This window comes from Oreochromis aureus, linkage group 2, assembly GCF_013358895.1.
Source record: "Oreochromis aureus strain Israel breed Guangdong linkage group 2, ZZ_aureus, whole genome shotgun sequence".
Lineage (NCBI taxonomy): Eukaryota > Metazoa > Chordata > Actinopteri > Cichliformes > Cichlidae > Oreochromis > Oreochromis aureus.
In genome coordinates, this window is record NC_052943.1 from 35,681,640 (window position 1) to 35,702,440 (window position 20,801).

The window sequence follows — 20,801 nt, forward strand, 5'->3', positions numbered from 1 at the left end:
TGTGTGTGTGAGAGAGAGAGAGAGGCGAGAGAGAGTTTTATGGGAGCATCTTATTGTATGATTTAAATTCAATATATTTAGACTGGTTGACTGAATTTGATCCTGTGTGTGTCTCTCTGTGCTTGTGGGACTTTTGCAGCTGTCCATTTTGCTTTTCCAATTTTTCTATTTAAGTTATTACTATTGTGCTAAGTCATAGCATTTGTGCTGCTTTTCAGTATTTGTGCTAAATACAGCATTTCTGCTAAATCATACTATTTCTGCTATTTTATAAGATTTGTGCTAAATACAGCATTTGTGCTAAATCATACTATTTCTGCTATTTTATAGGATTTGTACTTAATATAATATTTCTGCTTAATTATAGTATTTGTGCTAAAACATAGTATTTCTACTAAACGCAGTATTTCTGGGTAATCATAGTATTTCTATGTATTCCTGCCAGCTCCTCAGGAAGCCAATCCTCTGTGAGGACTGTAATTTTCAAATTGACATATCAAGTCATGCACGGCTTCCCAGCCAGCCAATCATATCTGAGTCCTGGCACATTCAAATTTGCATATTGGGACCTTCATGGCTTCCCAGCCAGCCAATCATATCTGAGTCCTGGCACATTTAAATTTTCATATTGTTGCCTTCATGGCTTCCCAGCCAGCCAATCATATCTGAGTCCTGGCACATTTAAATTTGCATATTGGGACCTTCATGGCTTCTAAGCCCACCAATCATCTATGTCATATATCTCTAATATTTCATATTTTTATTTTAAATGGTCAGCATTTCAAGATTCCCCTATGTCTTCTGAATAAAATGGTCTAAGAATGACTGTTTTAGCCCCTACGGTTAGGAAATTATGGTCATTTGTTTGAGGGGAGTCGTCATTATGAGAAATAGACTGCAAAATCCTGTGTCTCTCTGTCCTGCGTGCACCTGTTTTGGCGGGAAAAAGTGCACAGGCTCTCTGATTGGTGGATTCAAATTCAGCAGCTCCCAGGTTGCTTGACTGAGCTAGAAACTTACTTCTCTCCTGTGTGTGTGTGTGTGTGTGTGTGTGTGTGTGTGTGACAGAGAGAGAGAGAGAGAGAGAGAAAGCCTTTTATGGGATGATCTCATTGTAAGATTCAAATTCAATATATTTAGACTGGTTGACTGAATTGGATCTGTGTGTGTGTGTGTGTGTGTGTGTGTGTGTGTGTGTGTGTGTGTGACAGAGAGAGAGAGAGAGAGAAAGAGAGAAAGCCTCTTTATGGGATGATCTCATTGTAAGATTCAAATTCAATATATTTAGACTGGTTGACTGAATTGGATCTTGTGGTGTGTGTGTGTGTGTGTGTGTGTGTGTGTGTGTGTGACAGAGAGAGAGAGAGAGAGAGAGAGAAAGCCTTTTATGGGATGATCTCATTGTAAGATTCAAATTCAATATATTTAGACTGGTTGACTGAATTGGATCTTGTGGTATGTGTGTGTGTGTGTGTGTGTGTGTGTGTGTGTGTGTGTGTGTGTGTGTGTGAGACGATCTCATTGTAAGATTTAAATTTGATATATTTAGACTGGTTGACTGAATTGGATCTTCTGTGTGTGTGTGTGAGTGTGTGTGTGTGTGTCTCTGTGCATGTGTGTTTCCATATGTGTCCATATTTGTGATTGTGTGGCTGTTATATATTTTTTTTATCAATTTTTTTTTTTCATTTAACAAGTATATTTGAAGGACCCTTTGCATGTTCAGCATTTTTTCAGCTGTCCATTTTGCTTTTCCAATTTTTCTGTTTAAGTTATTACTATTGTGCTAAATCATAGCATTTCTGCTGTTTTATAAGATTTTTGCTAAATTTAGTATTTCTTATTAATTATAGTTTTCTACCAAATCATAGTACAGTATTTTTGCTTTTATAGGATTTTTATAGGATATTTATATTGCTTGATATAGTATTTCTGCTTATTATAGGATTTGTGCTTAATATAGTATTTCTGCTAAATGTAGTATTTATGCTTAATCATAGTATTTCTATATATTTCTGCCAGGTCCCCAGGCAGCCAATCCTCTGTGAGGACTGAGGCATTCAAATTTACATATCAGGGCCTGCACGGCTTCCCAGCCAGCCAATCATATCTGAGGTCTGCCCTTTCTTCTCTCGTCATATCTCAGCGACAGATGTACAAAGAGCAATGCAAATCACAGTCAAAGTACACCAAAGTCCGCTGATTCACCCAGTACAAGAATTATGCTTCTAGTCCACCTAATTTTTGAGTTACACGACGTTTTATAACTCCAAAAAAACGGCGTTTTTCGCCTCTCACCGCAATCTAATTCTGACTGCTCATCACCCTGTTTTCCAGGCGCTCGCTCTCTTTCCCAATTCTGCAAACTTTTATGATTTTAGCAGCTTTTCTAATATGGACCTCAGATTCTTGTTAACACTCCATGGCACAAATACTGTTCCTTTAGGCTCTGTGTATGTGTGTGTATCAATATTTCTCCCATTTTAAAGTATTACTCCTCCATAATTGTATTTCTGTTAAATCAAAGTACTTTTACTACATCTTAGTACTTCTGCTCAATCATAGTATTTCTGCTAAATCATAGTATTTTTGCCAAATTATGGTTTTTTGTGAAATCATAACATTTGTTTTATGTTATAGTATTACTACTAAGTGGAGGAATTTCTGTCATGTTACAGTATATGTGCTGATTACAGTATTTCTGCTAAATCATAGTATTTCTACTATATTATATTTTTCTTTCTAAATATAGCATTTCTGCTATATAATTTTATTTCTGCTATGTTATAATATTTGTGCTAAACCAGAGTATTTCTGCTGAAACATAGTATTTCTGCCAAATGATAGTATTTCTGTCAAATTACAGTATTTGTGCTAAAACATAGTATGTTTTTTTAAATTTCAATATTAATGGTATTTTACAGTGTCTCTGGTAAATCGCAGCATTTCTGCTATGTTGTACTGTTTTCTAAATCATAGTATTTCTGTAATGTTTAAGAATGTTTGGCTAAATATATTCTTTCTGTTATCTTATACTATTTCTCCTAAATTCTTGTATTTTGACAAGTTATCGTGTTTCTGGTAAGTTACAATATTTCTGCTAAGTTCTGCTATGCTATTGTATTTCTGCCAAGTATTATGTTTCCTCTAAGATATTACAGTTCTGCTAAGGTACTACATTTTAGCAAAGTTCCTTTGCTTCTGCAAAGCTTTACAAATTCTGCAACTTTTCAGCATTTTCTGCTAGTTTCAGCAGACAGCTTCAGCATTACAGCATCCACACTGCATTTTCGCAGGAAATGCAATTTTTCTAGTTATACTTTATTATTATTCTAGTTGCAACTTTTTGTACTTTTTCGCACTTTTCTACTTCCACAATTTTCAACCGATTTTTACCGTTCAAATTTTAAACTATTCTGCTATTTCTGCTAATGTGCGCTATGACTTTTGGTATTTTTAACTGTTATACTTTTAAAATATTAAGCTTTTTATGCTTTTTTTGTCCCATTGAAATGAATGGAAAACTTCCAAAATTCTGCTAAAACTTGCTTGATTTTGAAACTTAACTACTTTGTCCTACTTTCGCCTAGAACAACCATTCAAACTTTAAAATGTTCTCAAATTATTGGGCTATTTATGAATGATTCAGCTTTTTCATATCTGTTACCATTTTCATCTTATCCCTGTTTAAGTTTTCAGTTTCATTTTTGTGATTTTTCACAAAATACATGCGTTGTTATGGTTGCTATGCAGTTGGTTCTAAGTGAGCCACTGTACCTTTGGAAATTTTCTCTTCATGTCCGAACAACTTCTTGCTACTCGCTCAATTTCCACTCAACCCACACAAATTATACATCAAAACGTAGGTATTTTTGCTGGCTTTCAGAAAATGTCACTATCATTGTTGTGGGATTTATAGAATTTTGGCAAATCTCCTCAGACCAACACAAAGTCTCAAAATCCCCATAGAAAGTCAATGGAGTTCGTTTAAAATCACCGCTTGATTTCTGTAATGAGAGGCATTTTGAATCGTCATATCTCCCCAACGAAGCGAAGTTAAGACATGAGGCTTGTGCCAATATATCTTCAGACACTCCTGATGCTCACAATTCAAGAATTGTTTTCTCATCTATTACCATTTGGCCATGAATTACGTTTGTTTGAGGGTAGGAAATTCGTCCCTCGCTCAGATTTCTTCAGATTTCAAACTCTGGAAATGAGACACTTTTTTTCTCTCGTCATATCTTTTGATAGATTTCCACAGAGACCTGAAAATTTCCATGACTGTTCACCAAAGCCTGCTGTCTCTTACGGTGAAAGAATGATATCGATACTCCAAATAGATTTAGAGTTAGAAAGCGTTGTTTGAGGGCAAGTCAAGGCAGATTTTGCTTGCCTCTACTCAGTTATGGTGCATTAGAAGTCAAATATCGTCAATAATTCATATTTTAATGATAAATTGTCAACACTTTAAGATTCCCCATCTCTTCTGAACAAAACGGTGTAAGAATGACCGTTCTAGCCCCTACGGTTAGGAAATTATAGCCATTTGTTTGAGGGGAGTCCTCACTATGAGAAATTCACTGCAGAAATCCTGTCTCTGTGCTCTGTGTGTGTAAAAACGGCTGCACCTGTTTTTGGGGAAAAAGTACACAGCCCTCTGATTGGTGGATTCAAATTTAGCAGCTCCCAGGCTGCTTGACTGACCTAGAAACTTGATTTTCTCTCCTGTGTGTGTGTGTGTGTGTGTGTGTGTGCGTGTGTGTGAGAGACAGAGAGAGAGAGAGAGAGAGAGAGTTTTATGGGAGCATCTTATTGTATGATTTAAATTCAATACATTTAGACTGGTTGCCTGAATTTGATCCTGTGTGTCTCTCTGTGCTTGTGTGTTTCCATATGTGTCCATATTTGTGATTGTGAGACTGTTATACTTTTTTGCTGATTCTTTTTCATTTAACAATTACATTTGAGTGACCCTTAGAATGTTCAGCATTTTTTCAGCTGTTCTTAATATAATATTTCTGCTTAATTATAGTATTTGTGCCATTTTATAGTATTTGTGGTAAAACATAGTATTTCTACTAAATGCAGTATTTCTGGGTAATCATTGTATTTCTATATATTTCTGCCAGGTCCCCAGGGAGTCAGTCCTAATATTCAAATTTACATATCAGGACCTGGGACGGCTTCCCAGCCAGCCAATCATATCTGAGTCCTGGCACATTCAAATTTGCATATTGGGACCTTCATGGCTTCTCAGCCAGCCAATCATATCTGAGTCCTGGCACATTCAAATTTGCATATTGGGACCTTCATGGCTTCTCAGCCAGCCAATCATATCTGAGTCCTGGCACATTTAAATTTGCATATTGGGGCATTCATGGCTTCTCAGCCAGCCAATCATATCTGAGTCTTGGCACATTCAAATTTGCATATTGTTGCCTTCATGGCTTCCCAGCCAGCCAATCATATCTGAGTCCTGGCACATTTAAATTTGCATATTGGGACCTTCATGGCTTCCCAGCCAGCCAATCATATCTGAGTCCTGGCACATTTAAATTTGCATATTGGGACCTTCGTGGCTTCTAAGCCCACCAATCATCTATGTCATATATCTCTAATACTTCAAATTTTTATTTTAAATGGTCAGCATTTCAAGATTCCCTATGTCTTCTGAATAAAATGGTCTAAGAATGACTGTTTTAGCCCCTACGGTTAGAAATTTATGGCTGTTTGTTTGAGGGAATTCTCACTATGAGAAATAGACTGCAAAAATCCTGTCTCTCTCTGTGCTGCATGTGTAGAAGCCTGCACTTAGTGAACCAGTTTTGGCGGGGAAAAAGCACACAGCCTCTCTGATTGGTGGATTCAAATTGAGAAGCTCACAGCTGTTTGACTGACCTAGAAACATGCTATTAACAGCCCCTGTTCACTTGCTGATGCTGTCTGTCTGTCATTTAAATTCAATATATTTAGACTGGTTGACTGAATTTGATCCTGTGTGTGTCTCTCTGTGCATGTGTGTTTCCATATGTTTCCATATTTGTAATTGTGTGACTGTTATACTTTTTTTTTGCTGATTTTTTTCATTTCACAATTACATTTGAGGGACCCTTAGCATGTTCAGGATTTTTTCAGCTGTCCATTTTGCTTTTCCAATTTTTATATTTAAGTTATTACTATTGTGCTAAGTCATAGCATTTCTGCTATTTCATAAGATTTGTGCTAAATATAGTGTTTCTGCTAAAAAATAGTATTTCTGCCAAATATAGTATTTTTGATTAATTATAGTTTTTCTACCAAATCATAGTACAGTTTTACTGCTTTTTTATATGGCTTCTAAGACAACCAATCATATCTGAGGCCTGGCACATTCAGATTTGCATATTGGGACCTTCATGGCTTCTAAGCCAACCAATTCTCTATGTCATATATCTCTAATATTTCATATTTTTTTATTTTCAGTGGTCAGCATTTCAAGATTCCCCTATGTCTTCTGAATAAAATGGTCTAAGAATGACTGTTTTAGCCCCTACGGTTAGAAATTCATGGCTGTTTGTTTGAGGGGAATTCTCACTATGAGAAATAGACTGCAAAAATCCTGTCTCTCTCTGTGCTGCATGTGTGTAAAAGCCTGCACTTGGTGCACCAGTTTTGGATGGGAAAAAGCACACAGCCTCTCTGATTGGTGGATTCAAATTTAGCAGCTCCCAGGCTTGCAAGACTGACCTAGAAACATGCTGCTAACAGCCCCTGTTCACTTTCTGCTGCTGCTGCTGCTGTGTGTGTGTGTGTGTGTGTGTGTGTGTGTGTGTGCGTGTGTGTGTGTGTGTGTGTGTGTGTGTGTGTGAGAGAGAGAGAGATACAGAAAGACCCTTTTAGGGTAGAATCTCATTGTTGGATAAAATGTAATATATTCAGACTGGTTGACTGGCATAGACCCTGCCTGTGTGTCTCTCTGTACATTTGTGTATCTATATTTGATTTCTTATGTATCTGTTGACTGTTCTTATTTGTTTTTCTTCTAAATGTATTTTTGTTTTATTTTTCACAGGTGAATAACAAATAGTTTTCAGCGAACTTAACCATGTTCCTTTTTATTCAGCTTGTCATTTTACCTTTCCAATATTTTCACTTAAGTTATTACTATTCCGCTCAATCATAGTATCTCTTCTAAATCATTGTTATTAAGCTATATTGTAGGATTTCTGCTAAATCATAGTATTTCCACTATATTATATTTTCTTTCTAAATATAGCATTTCTGCTATAGAATAGTATTTCTGCTATGTTATAATATTTGTGCTAAACTGGAGTATTTTTGTTAAAACATAATATTCATATAAAATTAAAATATTCATAGTATATTACAGTGTCTCTGGTAAATCACAGCATTTCTGCTATGTTGTACTGTTTTTCTAAATCATAGTATTTCTGTAATGTTTAAGAATGTTTGGCTAAATATATTCTTTCTGTTATCTTATACAATTTCTCCTAAATTCTTGTATTTTGACAAGTTATCGTGTTTCTGGTAAGTTACAATATTTCTGCTAAGTTCTGCTATGCTAATGTATTTCTGTCAAGTATTATGTTTCCTCTAAGATATTGCAGTTCTGCTAAGTCACAATTCTTTTCAGTGCATATATTCAGATTCAAGCATTCACACTGCAGTTTCTTCAGAAAATGCACTTTCTTTCTATTTTATTATTATATATTCCGTGACGCTTTTTTGTACTGTATCTCCTTCAAAACCGTTCAACTTAGAAAAACCATTCAAACACCGTTAGATTCCTCTTCTTTTGGACATGACTGCTTCTATTTTTCTCATTTTTAACATTTATATTTTAATTTTATTTAACTTTTTCAACAAAAATTTCCCATGTATTTCAATGGGGAGACCCTTCAAATCCTCATTCAACTTACTCATTTTCAAACTGTATCTACTTCAACATACGTTGACATAGAGCCACCATTCAAACTTTAAAACGAAGACGAGACATTCAAGTATTCAAATTGTATTTATCTTTTCAATATCTGTTATACTTTTCTTCAGTTCCAGTTTAAGTTTCATGATGTTTTTCAGCCGTTTCAGCGTTTATAATGGGTGTGTATGGGACGGAATGTTGGGGCTAGAGTGAGACAGCTCAACTGCTAGAGTGAGAGGAGCGAAAAAATTAATCTTAAAATATTTTTTAAAACTGCTGCTGTGTCCGCAGCGTTTGCTCTACAGGTATGATTTTACCCTCAAAACGTAGCCATCGCTGTCCTCTTTCATCCAATGTGTTTACTATTGTGCTAGGTGTTATGGTTCTTTCATAAATGTCACCAAAGCACAGCCTCCTCCCTCCAACTCCTCCATAGACTCTAATGTTAAAATGGCTCAGAAGGTTCGTTTGAAAATCAGAAGAGCATGGTGTCTTTCCACTGTCACCACGTCCATATAATAAACTCCACAGGCATGAAAACTGAGAATTAGGTAGACTGGACATTGCTGTCGCTCACAGTGAAAGAATTTCGTCAATAGGACCTGTACTTTTCATTTGGGAAGGATTTGTTTGGGCCTGACGTTTCTGTTCATTTTAAGCAGCAAAAGTGAGGTGCATGTCTCTGTGCGTGTGTATGGAGCCCCTGGCTCAGTCACTATAGCAACCAGGCTCACACCTGCCTGCCTAACGAGCTCTGTCTCTCACTGTGCCAAGATTCATCTTAAACACTTCTCTTTCAACTGCTGCTGTGTCCACAGTGTTTGGTCTACAGCCATCATTTTACCCTCAAAACGAAGCCATCGTTGTTCTCTTTCCAACAGCATGTCTTTCAAAGCTCAGAGATGTAAACCTTTAAAAGTGTGTGGATCCAAGTGGAGGGATTACACTTTAGTCATTCAGTGATTCAAAGAATATGAACTTTTAATATTCATTCAGATGTTTTCTGACTCTAAATTTTCTGTTCTCATTTCTTAGGTTTTCCAAATTTACATTTAAAACATTTTCAGCTATTTTCCAGCTTCTTCTGTGTGAACATAAGCTTTCAAAAGTTCTGCACTTTTGTTTTCGGGTTAAAACTCTGTATTTTCCAGTTCATTCAACATTTTTGGCTTAATATTCAGCAATTAATTCATTTCAGTGCATACATTCAGATTCAAGCATTCACACTGCAGTTTCTTCAGAAAATGCACTTTCTAGTTATTATTATATATTCCGTACGTTTTTTGTACTCTATCTCCTTCAAAACCGTTCAACTTAGAAAAACCATTCAAACACCGTTAGATTCCTCTTCTTTTGGACATGACTGCTTCTACTTTTCTCATTTTTAACATTTATATTTTTAATTTTATTCAACTTTTTTCAACAAAAATTTCCCATGTATTTCAATGGGGAGACCCTTCAAATCCTCATTCAACTTACTCATTTTCAAACTGTATCTACTTCAACATACGTTGACATAGAGCCACCATTCAAACTTTAAAACGAAGACGAGACATTCAACTATTCAAATTGTATTTATCTTTTCAATATCTGTTATACTTTTTCTTCAGTTCCAGTTTAAGTTTCATGATGTTTTTTCAGCCGTTTCAGCGTTTATAATGGGTGTGTATGGGACGGAATGTTGGGGCTAGAGTGAGACAGCTCAACTGCTAGAGTGAGAGGAGCGAAAAAATTAATCTTAAAATATTTTTTAAAACTGCTGCTGTGTCCGCAGCGTTTGCTCTACAGGTATGATTTTACCCTCAAAACGTAGCCATCGCTGTCCTCTTTCATCCAATGTGTTTACTATTGTGCTAGGTGTTATGGTTCTTTCATAAATGTCACCAAAGCACAGCCTCCTCCCTCCAACTCCTCCATAGACTCCAATGTTAAAATGGGTCAGAAAGTTCCTTTGAAAATCAGAAGAGCAGGCTGTCTTTACACTGTCACCACGTCCATATAATAAACTCCACAGGCATGAAAACTGAGAATTAGGTAGACTAGACATTGCTGCCGCTCACGGTGAAAGAATTTTGTCAATACGACTTATACTTTTCATTTGGGAGCGATTTGTTTCGGCCTGACTTTTCTGTTCATTTTAAGCAGCAAAAGTGAGGTGCATGTCTGTGTGCGTGTGTATGGAGCCATTGGGTGCAGTCACTATAGCAACCAGGCTCACACCTGCCTGCTTAACGAGCTCCCTCTCTCACTGTGCCAAGATTCATTTTAAACACTTCTCTTTCAACTGCTGCTGTGTCCACGGTGTTTGCCCTACAGCCATCATTTTACCCTCAAAACGTCGCCATCGATGTTCTCTTTCCAACAGCATGTCTTTCAAAGCTCAGAAATATAAACTTTTTAAACTGTGTTGATACAAGTGGAGGGATCACACATTTCAGTCATTCAGTGATTCAAAGAATATGAACTTTTAATATTCATTCAGATGTTTTCTGACTCTAAATTTTCTTTTCTCATTACTTAAACTTAGGTTTTTCTAATTTACATTTAAAACATTTTCAGCTCTTTTCCAACTTCTTCTGTGTGGATTTCAGCTTTTAGCAGTTCAGCACTTTTGTTTTCAGGTGCAAATTTCTGTATTTTTCATCTCATTCAACATTTTTAACTTAAAATTCAGCAATTAATTTATTTCAGTGAATACATTCAGATTCAAGCATTCACACTGCAGTTTCTTCAGAAAATGCACTTTCTAGCTTTTATTATTATATTTTATTATATATTCCGTACGTATTTTGTAGTCTATCTCCTTCAAAACCGTTCAACTTAGAAAAACCATTCAAACACCGTTAGATTCCTCTTCTTTTGGACATGACTGCTTCTATTTTTCTCATTTTTAACATTTATATTTTTAATTTTATTTAACTTTTTTCAACAAAAATTTCCCATGTATTTCAATGGGGAGACCCTTCAAATCCTCATTCAACTTACTCATTTTTAAACTGTATCTACTTCCATATACGTTGACATAGAGCCACCATTCAAACTTTAAAACGAAGACAAAACATTCAACTATTCAATTATTATTTATCTTTTCAATATCTATTATACTTTTTCTTCAGTTCCAGTTTAAGTTTCATGATGTTTTTTCACCCATTTCAGAGTTTATAATGGGTGTGTATGGGACGGAATGTTGGGGCTAGAGTGAGACAGCTCAACTGCTAGAGTGAGAGGAGCAAAAAAATTAATCTTAAAATATTTTTTAAAACTGCTGCTGTGTCCACGGTGTTTGGTCTACAGGTATGATTTTACCCTCAAAACGTAGCCATCGCTGTCCTCTTTCATCCAATGTGTTTACTATTGTCCTAGGTGTTATGGTTCTTTCATAAATGTCACCAAAGCACAGCCTCCTCCCTCCAACTCCTCCATAGACTCTAATGTTAAAATGGCTCAGAAGGTTCGTTTGAAAATCAGAAGAGCATGGTGTTTTTACACTGTCACCACGTCCATATAATAAACTCCTCAGGCATGAAAACTGAGAATTAGGTAGACTGGACATTGCTGCCGCTCACGGTGAAAGAATTTCGTCAATAGGACCTGTACTTTTCATTTGGGAAGGATTTGTTTGGGCCTGACTTTTCTGTTCATTTTAAGCAGCAAAAGTGAGGTGCATGTCTGTGCGTGTGTATGGATCCATTGGGTGCAGTCACTATAGCAACCAGGCTCACACCTGCCTGCCTAATGAGCTCTCTCTCTCTCACTGTGCCAAGATTCATCTTAAACACTTCTCTTTCAACTGCTGCTGTGTCCACAGTGTTTGCTCTACAGCCATCATTTTACCCTCAAAACGTCGCCATCGTTCTTCTCTTTCCAACACTGTGTCTTTCAAAGCTCAGAGATGTAAAGCTTTAAAACTGTGTGGATCCAAGTGGAGGGATCACATTTTAGTCATTCAGTCATTCAAAGAATATGAACTTTTAATATTCATTCAGATGTTTTCTGACTCTAAATTTTCTTTTCTCATTACTTAGGTTTTTCTAATTTACATTTAAAACATTTTCAGCTATTTTCCAACTTCTTCTCTGTGCTTGTCAGCTTTTAGCAGTTCAGCACTTTTGTTTTCAGGTGCAAATTTCTGTATTTTTCATCTCATTCAACATTTTTAACTTAAAATTCAGCAATTAATTCATTTCAGTGCATACATTCAGATTCGACAGGAATGCTCCCGCCACAGGTCGATCTCGGACGGGTCGTGCACACAGAGAGGTTTTGACTGTCGCACTGGGGGTAGCTGATAGAAGTCTCCAACAGCAATGACTGACATGCCTCCAAAGGGTCTCCGAGTCCCTTTGATCTGTTTGAGTCTTGCATCTACATATGCAAAGAGATGTCTTGACACCATAGACACTTCGACAGGTAGATAGATAACCTCCTAACTGACCCATAGAAATACATTTTATTTCCAGTCAGGAGTTTGTCTCAACAGCAGAAATGACCCCGCCTTTTAAATTGCTCTGGTGACCACATTTTTGACAGCAGGAACATAAAGAACACACTGTTGCGTAGAACAGTTCCTCGGGAGCCTCATGGCTTAAAAGCTGTTTTGATATTAGTTACAATCTTGGATTTAGAGGCAGTTTTTCAACATGTGCCATGAAGCAGATTTGACAGGGTTTTGCCACAGAATAATAGTATGTCAGTAGTTAGTGTAGGCCTACTGAATGGAGCATTCTGATTGCCCTGCTAAATTCAGGCTTATTGTTCATTCGTGGATTTCTCTTCAGCACACAGGTTATTCAGATCTGGGCACTTGGAGTCAGTGGAAGACTTTTAGAACCATCTTTTCTTAACTGAAAGTAAATTATTTACCTTTCTGGATTTTCCCACATTTCAGTGATTCAGTAATTATAAGAACATGAACTTTAAATATTCATTCAGATGTTTTCTTACTCTAAATTTTCTTCTGTCATTAGTCAGCTGTTTCAAATGTACGTTTTCAACATGCTCAGCTATTTTCCAGTTTTGGAACTCTTTCTTCTGTGTGAACTTCAGCTTTCAACAGGTCTTCACTTTGGCTTTCAACTGAATGATTTGGTGTATTTCAACACATTCAATATTTTTTCGCAAAACATTTAACACCCATGCAGAAAGACAAACACACACACCCACAAAAAGACACACTAAATAGAAAGACACACACAGCAGATTCTCTGCAGTTATTCTGGATTCAGCAGATAGGTGGTTCATATCTGGGTAGTTGGAGTCAGTTTAAGAATCATTTTTTCTAACTGTCTCTGAACATTTAATGTCTCTGTTTTTAGTCTGTATAGTTCATCTACCCATTAACACCCTGAAAATAGTCTGAAAATAAAACCCACAAAACGGTAAAGATTAAAAACTATTTTACTTGATCATTTTGATGCCCCAGTTTCGCTCTTTTTCTATATGTTGCTTGTTGATACTCACTGACACACACAAAAAGGAGCCATTTGTACACTGATGAGTCTAGTGTATTGTTCTCTCTGTGTCTTTCTCTTTGTCACACACACAGACAAACATGCAGACACATGCATGCTCACAGATGTCTTTATACTTTGCTGTTCAAACTGACGCTCAAATTTCCAAGCACCATCCGAACGCCTCATCTGTTTTTAACCCATCACTGCAGCAGCCGTTGTCATTCCGCTACGCTCTCTGCTGTGGTAAGTAATATGAACTTGGTGCTGCACCGTTTTATTTTTATGAGATAAAAAATACATGTTTGACATTTAAACTCACATGACAAGGCATTTTAAAGTTCAATGAAGTTCAAAGAATAAAGAAAGAGAAAAAAGAATAACCTTGCTATTATTTTTTTAGGTTTATGAAGTTTTACTGTTAGCAGCAGTGCTAACTTTAGCTGCAGTGCTAACGCTAGCAACAATGCTAACGCTAGCTGCAGCGCTAACGCTAGCTGCAGCGCTAACGCTAGCAACAGTTCTAATACTAGTCTTAGCGATTGTTAACTGTCAAGAAAACTATTCCCGTGATAGTTATTGGCGGTCAGTGAGACAACAGCAACAAATGAGTTTTATTATTGCCAGTATGGCTCAGTTTCTAACAGTAAGAGTGCTAGCGCTAGCAGCAATGCTAATGCCAGCAGCAGTCTAACACTAGCCTTCCTTAACTGGAAATTCTTCAGTGTTTAATTTGATTTGTAAAATGGCTGCTGTGTCCATTGGTGTGGTATATTACTATATGATGTTTGACATTTAAACTCACATGACAAGGCCTTTTAAAGTTCAATGAAGTTCAAAGAATAAAGAAAGAGAAAAAAGAATAACCTTGCTATTATTTTTTTAGGTTTATGAAGTTTTACTGTTAGCAGCAGTGCTAACTTTAGCTGCAGTGCTAACGCTAGCAACAATGCTAACGCTAGCTGCAGCGCTAACGCTAGCAACAGTTCTAATACTAGTCTTAGCGATTGTTAACTGTCAAGAAAACTATTCCCGTGATAGTTATTGGCGGTCAGTGAGACAACAGCAACAAATGAGTTTTATTATTGCCAGTATGGCTCAGTTTCTAACAGTAAGAGTGCCAGCGCCAGCAGCAGTCTAACACTAGCCTTCCTTAACTGGAAATCCTTCAGTGTTTAATTTGAATTATAAAATGGCTGCTGTGTCCGTTGGTGTGGTATATTACTATATGATTAACCTGTTGACTGTACATTCAGTGTATCATGTGGCGTAGGGCTATGTAGTTCTGCTAGTCTGCTAATACTATACAGACAAGTAACATTATCTCTCTTGCACTTTCAGGAACCTGACTGACCTCAGTGCTTTGCCTGGTAGGTGTGCACACACTGTAAGAGAAGTAGACCAAAATAAAAACACAATCTGACTAATGTAAACTATGAAGAAGGGGTCTCGAACTCCAGTCCTCAAGGGCCGCTGTCCTGAAACATTTCCATGTGTCCCTGCTGCACACGACGGAATACAATTAGAAATGGTCATTAGGAAGATTATAGAACTGCATGCTGAGGTGGCAATTCAGCTCTTTGATTCATGTTAGAGTAGCTGATGAGTTAATGAACATGGTGTAATATGAGTACTTTTAGAAGTACATTTTTCCAAACACTAACATTTACTTAAATTTACTTGAATAGGTTTAGGGGTTGCTACTTCAACATGCAGTCAAGTTCTATACTCTTGCTAATGACCTAATTTTATTCAGGTGTTTTGCAACAGGGACACATGGAAAAGTTTCAGGACAGCGGCCCTTGAGGAATGGAGTTCGAGACCCCTGCTATAAAGTGATGGGTTCAAACTGTGTGTTAGACCTTTTAATTGCAATTTTATGGTAAATACGCAATTGTGCAGCTTGGGCTAAAATATTTTTTTCATGCATGTTTATAGTCACACTGCATATTTAATGATTCATTCAATCATGAACAATTACTAATTAAAATTATCAAGCAATCACTTCAGTCAAATTATTTTTAAAAAATTGTTAATATATTCAAACTGATAAATTCCAACTTTACAACCTCATATATTATTGTAAAAAATACACAATTGTGAAACATTTTGTACATGGCAGCCAACAACAGTTTAGCTTGAATGAGTTTTGTTCTGTTTCAGTAGTCACAGTTGCTTAAAACACAATTACCATGCGATATTATTTTAGTCCAGTTAATTTTTTTCTTATTTTTGTTCACAGTGTGCAGAAGAAGAACAAGGACCAGATCTCCAGTCTTCTCTCTCACATCCCAACCCCCCATCCCCTCTATCCTCTGTTTTGCTCCACCTGTTGTCTCTTCCTTCTTTCCATCTGTATTTCACCCTGTGGTTTGTTGCTCAGTTGCCAAACCAAAACTCTTATTACGGTTTGATGAGAATTTCCAAGCCGTGTCTCTCCTGCTCTGCCTGTTCTCTCTGCTAAATTTTCTCTCTACCTGTTTTTCACTCTTGGCTTGCTGCTGAAAAATGCCAAGCCATTAAAGCAATAAAGAGTGCATATATTGCCTCTACCCTGAGAACAAACTGAACAAACAAAGAAAACTCTAATTCACGGTTTGATTGTGATTTCCAAGCCGTGTCTCTCCTGCTCTGCCTGTTCTCTCTTCTAAATTTTCTCTCTACCTGTTTTTCATTCATACATAATATTCTCTGGACTGAAGAACAAACTGTCAAACAAAGACAACTGTTTCAGAAAAATAAAAAGTGAAATATAAAGACAAAAACATCTCCTGGTGTGTGCCACTCTTATTTTATAAACATATTTTCTAAAGACTAAGAGAAACACTTCTGTAAAAATGCCAAGGAAACAGAAAAAGTCACAAGCTGCAAAACAACGCTGGAAGAAGTTCCATGAGTTTCACAGTGTACCAACATGTGAACAAGCTGAGTGTGAGTTTCCTCAGAGCTCTGCAGAAGACAGTGTGTCTGCAAAGACCAATGCTGACAGTGTTAAACAGGCACATGTACAACAGGTATCTTATGCTGATGCTGTAAAGAGTGGACTGCAGCATGAATTTAATGAACAACATGAGGTGTCAAGTGCCCCACAGGTGGGTTATGCTGATTTTGTGAAAAGTTGCCGTCACAGTGATGTGGCAGGACCATCTCATGCAGAAAGAGTGAACCTTGAAAACCAGCCCTCTGTTACACATGTCTGTGCATCTCACAGCCAGGCTCATCCTAAATATGGAGACTCCAGAAACAAGCAGTGCACATGTAACTCACTCACATTTCTTGCTTTCCTTCATGAGAATGAAAACATGACTACAGCTGACCTTAATCTGGTCTTGGATAAAGGTGATGTGATGTACAAAGAGGCCAAGAAAAGATTTCCTAAAAATATTCATTTGGCAACCAATGAGCTGCCAGACAAAGTTGATAGTCACAGGGCTATGTATCATGTCGACATGACACAACCTTCCCGGTATGGGACATTTGAAGAACCTCCAGAGGAAGCAGTAGATACCTTTCTCAGCTTAGAAGCAGGACTGAGCTGCCTGTTGTCAGATGTGCAGTATGCCTTACTGATTATGAGTGGATTGTGTATTGCAGTGTTCAGATCCACATCAGGCAAATATGGTTTCTTTGATCCACACTCCAGAACAGCCAGTGGTCTTCCTCTACCACTACAGTCACGTAATCGTGGTACAGCAGTGATGCTGAAATTCACACTCCTCAGTGACATGATTAAGAGGCTCCAAGATTCTTATGAAATGATGGAGATATCCCCCTCTTGTAACTATGAGCTGAAGCCTGTGCAGTTCTACAGTATGAGCACAGTCAACCTGAGTGAAACTATCACAGACACAGTCTGCAGACCAACAGCTGCCACTGCTGTGGCACCTACTCACTCTGATACAACTGTTGATGAAGCAAACCCCTCTACTCCAAGGAGAAAACCAACCACTGGTCTGACTGAACATCTTTTGTCAAACGTCCATTTGTGCACCACTGGTGAAACAAAAAGAAGTCCACATGACTCAGTTCACATCATATGAAGATCAGAATGAACCTCCTAATATACCAACTGAAGAACTATGCAGTGAATTAAGTTTCCTTCCATCAAGGGATGCTTTTTCATGTCAATCAAATGCTGCAATAAAAAATGTTGCTGCCTGTGATCTTTCTGATATAGTTTTACAAAAACTGAAAAAAGTTAATAAACAACAAAGACACAAAATGAAAAGAAGATTAATGGCATCAGAGAAACCCAGAAATCAGAGAAAAGAAAACCAAAAAAGGAAAGAACAACAAAAGTATGCTTCAAATAAAGAGTACAAAGAAAAGAAAAAATCTTGCACAAGCGAGGCATATAAAAACAATCCTGAAGTTAGACAGAAACAACAACAGTATATGAAAAGACGTTACTGTGAAAATGATGAATTCAGAAAGAAACAAAAACAGTATGTTAAAAGACGTTTTTCTGAGAATGCTACAGTAAGAAAGAAACAACAACAATATATTAAAAGACGTTACTGTGAGAACGATGAATTTAGAAAGAAACAACAACAATATATTAAAAGACGCTACTGTGACAATGCTGAATTTAGACAAAAACAAAAAAACTATATCACTAAAAGGTATCATGCGCGGCTCAGCTGGCTGGAGTGTTTACACATATCTTCAACCTTTCCCTCTCTCTGTCTGTAGTCCCAGCCTGCTTCAAAATGGCCACCATCGTCCCTGTACCCAAATCCTCCACCATCTCATCATTGAACGACTGGCGACCTGTAGCCCTGACCCCATCGTGAGCAAATGCTTGAGAAGCTGGTCAGGGACTTCATCTGCTCCGCACTACCCGACTCACTGGACCCTCTACAGTTCGTGATACCGCCACAACAGGTCCACTGATGATGCCATAGCCCTGACACTCCATGCTGCCCTGTCACACCTGGAGAAGAGAGACACGTATGTGAGAATGCTGTTTGTAGATTACAGCTCAGCATTCAACACCATCGTTCCTCGAAGCTGGACAGGAAACTGCAGGATCTAGGACTGAGCAGCTCCCTCTGCAGCTGGATCCTTAACTTCCTGTCTGACAGACGCCAAGTGGTCAGACTGGGCAGCACCACCTCATCCCCATCACACTGAACACTGGTGCTCCACAGGGGTGTGTACTGAGCCTCTCCTGTACTCACTCTACACCCACGACTGCACGGCCACTAACAACTCCAACATCATTGTGAAGTTTGCGGACGACACTACAGTGGTGGGTCTTATCACCAACGGTGATGAGACAGCCTACAGGGAGGAGGTCAGCGCCCTGACCCACTGGTGTCAAGACAACCATCTCACCCTCAACGTCGCAAAGACAAAGGAGCTGATAGTGGACTCCGGAGGTGCAGAGGAGTACACACCCCATCACCATCAACGGCGCCGCTGTGGAGAGAGTGAGCAGCTTCCGCTTCCTTGGTGTACATCTGGCTGAGGATCTTACGTGGTCAGTACACATAAACAAGACAGTGAAGAAGGCGCAGCAGCGCTCTTCTTTCTCAGGAGACTGAAAAGATTCGGCATGAGCCCCGCATCCTCAGGACCTTCTATCGCTGTGCCATTGAGAGCATCCTCACTGGATGCATCACCACCTGGTATGGCAACACCACCGCTTACAACCGCAAAGCTCTCCAGAGAGTAGTGCGGTGTGCTGAACGGATAATTGAGGTGAGCTTCCCTCCTCCAAGACATCTACAGGAAGCGGTGCCTGAGGAAAGCGGGAGGATCATCAGGACTCCAGTCACCCCAGCCATAAACTCTTCAGACTACTTCCATCAGGAAGGAGGTTCTGCAGCATCCGGTCCCGTACCAGCAGACTGAGAGACAGCTTTTTCCACCAGGCCATCAGACTGCTGAACACGTCATAGACACCTCACCCTCACTACTGGAACTTCAACATTATGCACTCCATACTGTACATTAATGCCACTGTTTTGCACATACCTACCTCTGTATATTTTATATTTTATATATCTTATTTTATTGTTTACTCTATTTCATTTGTAAAACATGTATATACACACACACACACACACACACACACACACACACGTAGAAAACACATATTTAGTACACACATTCAGTAATGTATATACCTTTTATATATGGTACATATATTTATTACTTTTTAGATTAACCATTTTTATATTTTGCTTGTTGCACGTTATTGTATTTTGCACAACTCTGTTGCTTGTGAAGCTTGCACACAAGAATTTCACTCGCATGTACTGTACCAGTGTACCTGCACATGTGATGTGACAATAAAGGTGATTTGATTTGATTTAGAGAGCCCAGAATTCAGAGAGAGAAGGGAGATCTCGAGTGACTCAGCGTTATGCACGTGATAACGCATTCAGAGTAAGACACAGACAACTAATGAAACAACTAATGCGAGACAGGTATCAAAGTAATCTTGCATTCAGGATTATGCACAACATGAGATGTGCCATGAAAATAAGAAGGAAATACAGATGGGTGAACAGACAAACCCAAGAGAGTGACAACAGTGTGATCAACGAGGCCATATCTGTGTTCAAATCACAAATCAAAGCTGGACCATCATACCCATGTACTGTCTGTTTCAAGGCTTCATTTCCAAACCAAGTATGACCCTGCACAAGGTCAAATTATGTCAAAAACCCACATGTGGTTGCAACATGTTTGACAGGAAGGTTTGTTCGTGTTTGTGATGAAAACTGCAGAAATGAGCAGTGCAATGTACCTGATGAGAGAAAGAGAGAGTGGATTTGTCACACCTGCCACAATCATCTTAAAAATGGATCCATGCCAGCGCTTGCTGTTGCCAATAAACTGGATCTTGCTGATATTCCACCTGAACTGTCTGATCTCAACATACTGGAGAGACATCTCATAGCCAAGTGCATACCATTTGCCAAGATTATTCCTCTTCCCAAAGGCAGACAAAGAGCAATTAGAGGAAATGTGGTCTGTGTCCCATCAGAGGTACAGGAAACTGTTGAAGCACTACCTCGATTGAGAATTAATTCTCAGGTGATGAGAGTAAAACTGAAGAGACGCTTGTCTTACAAAGGTCATCAGCTGTTTCAGACTGTAAGCTGGTCTAAACTTGTGCAAGCACTGCATAAACTCAAGCAGATTCATCCACAGTATAAGGATGTGAGCATCAGAGATGATGCTGAGCTGTGTGATCCAACACTTCCTGATGAAGATGATGAGGAGGATGATGATGAAAACATGAATGAGGACGATTATGATGAGGCTGATTTAATGGAAATTGACAGCTGTGAGAAAAATGCACTGAGTGAAGCACAAAATAAAAATGAACAGGATATTGACACGTTATCCTGTGATGGTGAACAATCACATGAGCAGATGAGAGATGATTCAGACCAAGCAGATGGACTGACTAA

The 20,801-nt window shown here is 38.2% G+C and overlaps 1 long non-coding RNA gene across 1 annotated transcript; it reads left to right on the forward strand.

Annotated features, from left to right (window-relative positions):
- Positions 1-13,610: 13,610 nt before the first annotated feature.
- Positions 13,611-16,125, forward strand: LOC120443495. Its single transcript, XR_005615461.1, has 3 exons — positions 13,611-13,620; positions 14,716-14,744; positions 15,617-16,125. It is a non-coding gene; the product is annotated as an uncharacterized LOC120443495 (long non-coding RNA).
- The last annotated feature ends 4,676 nt before the right edge of the window (positions 16,126-20,801 follow it).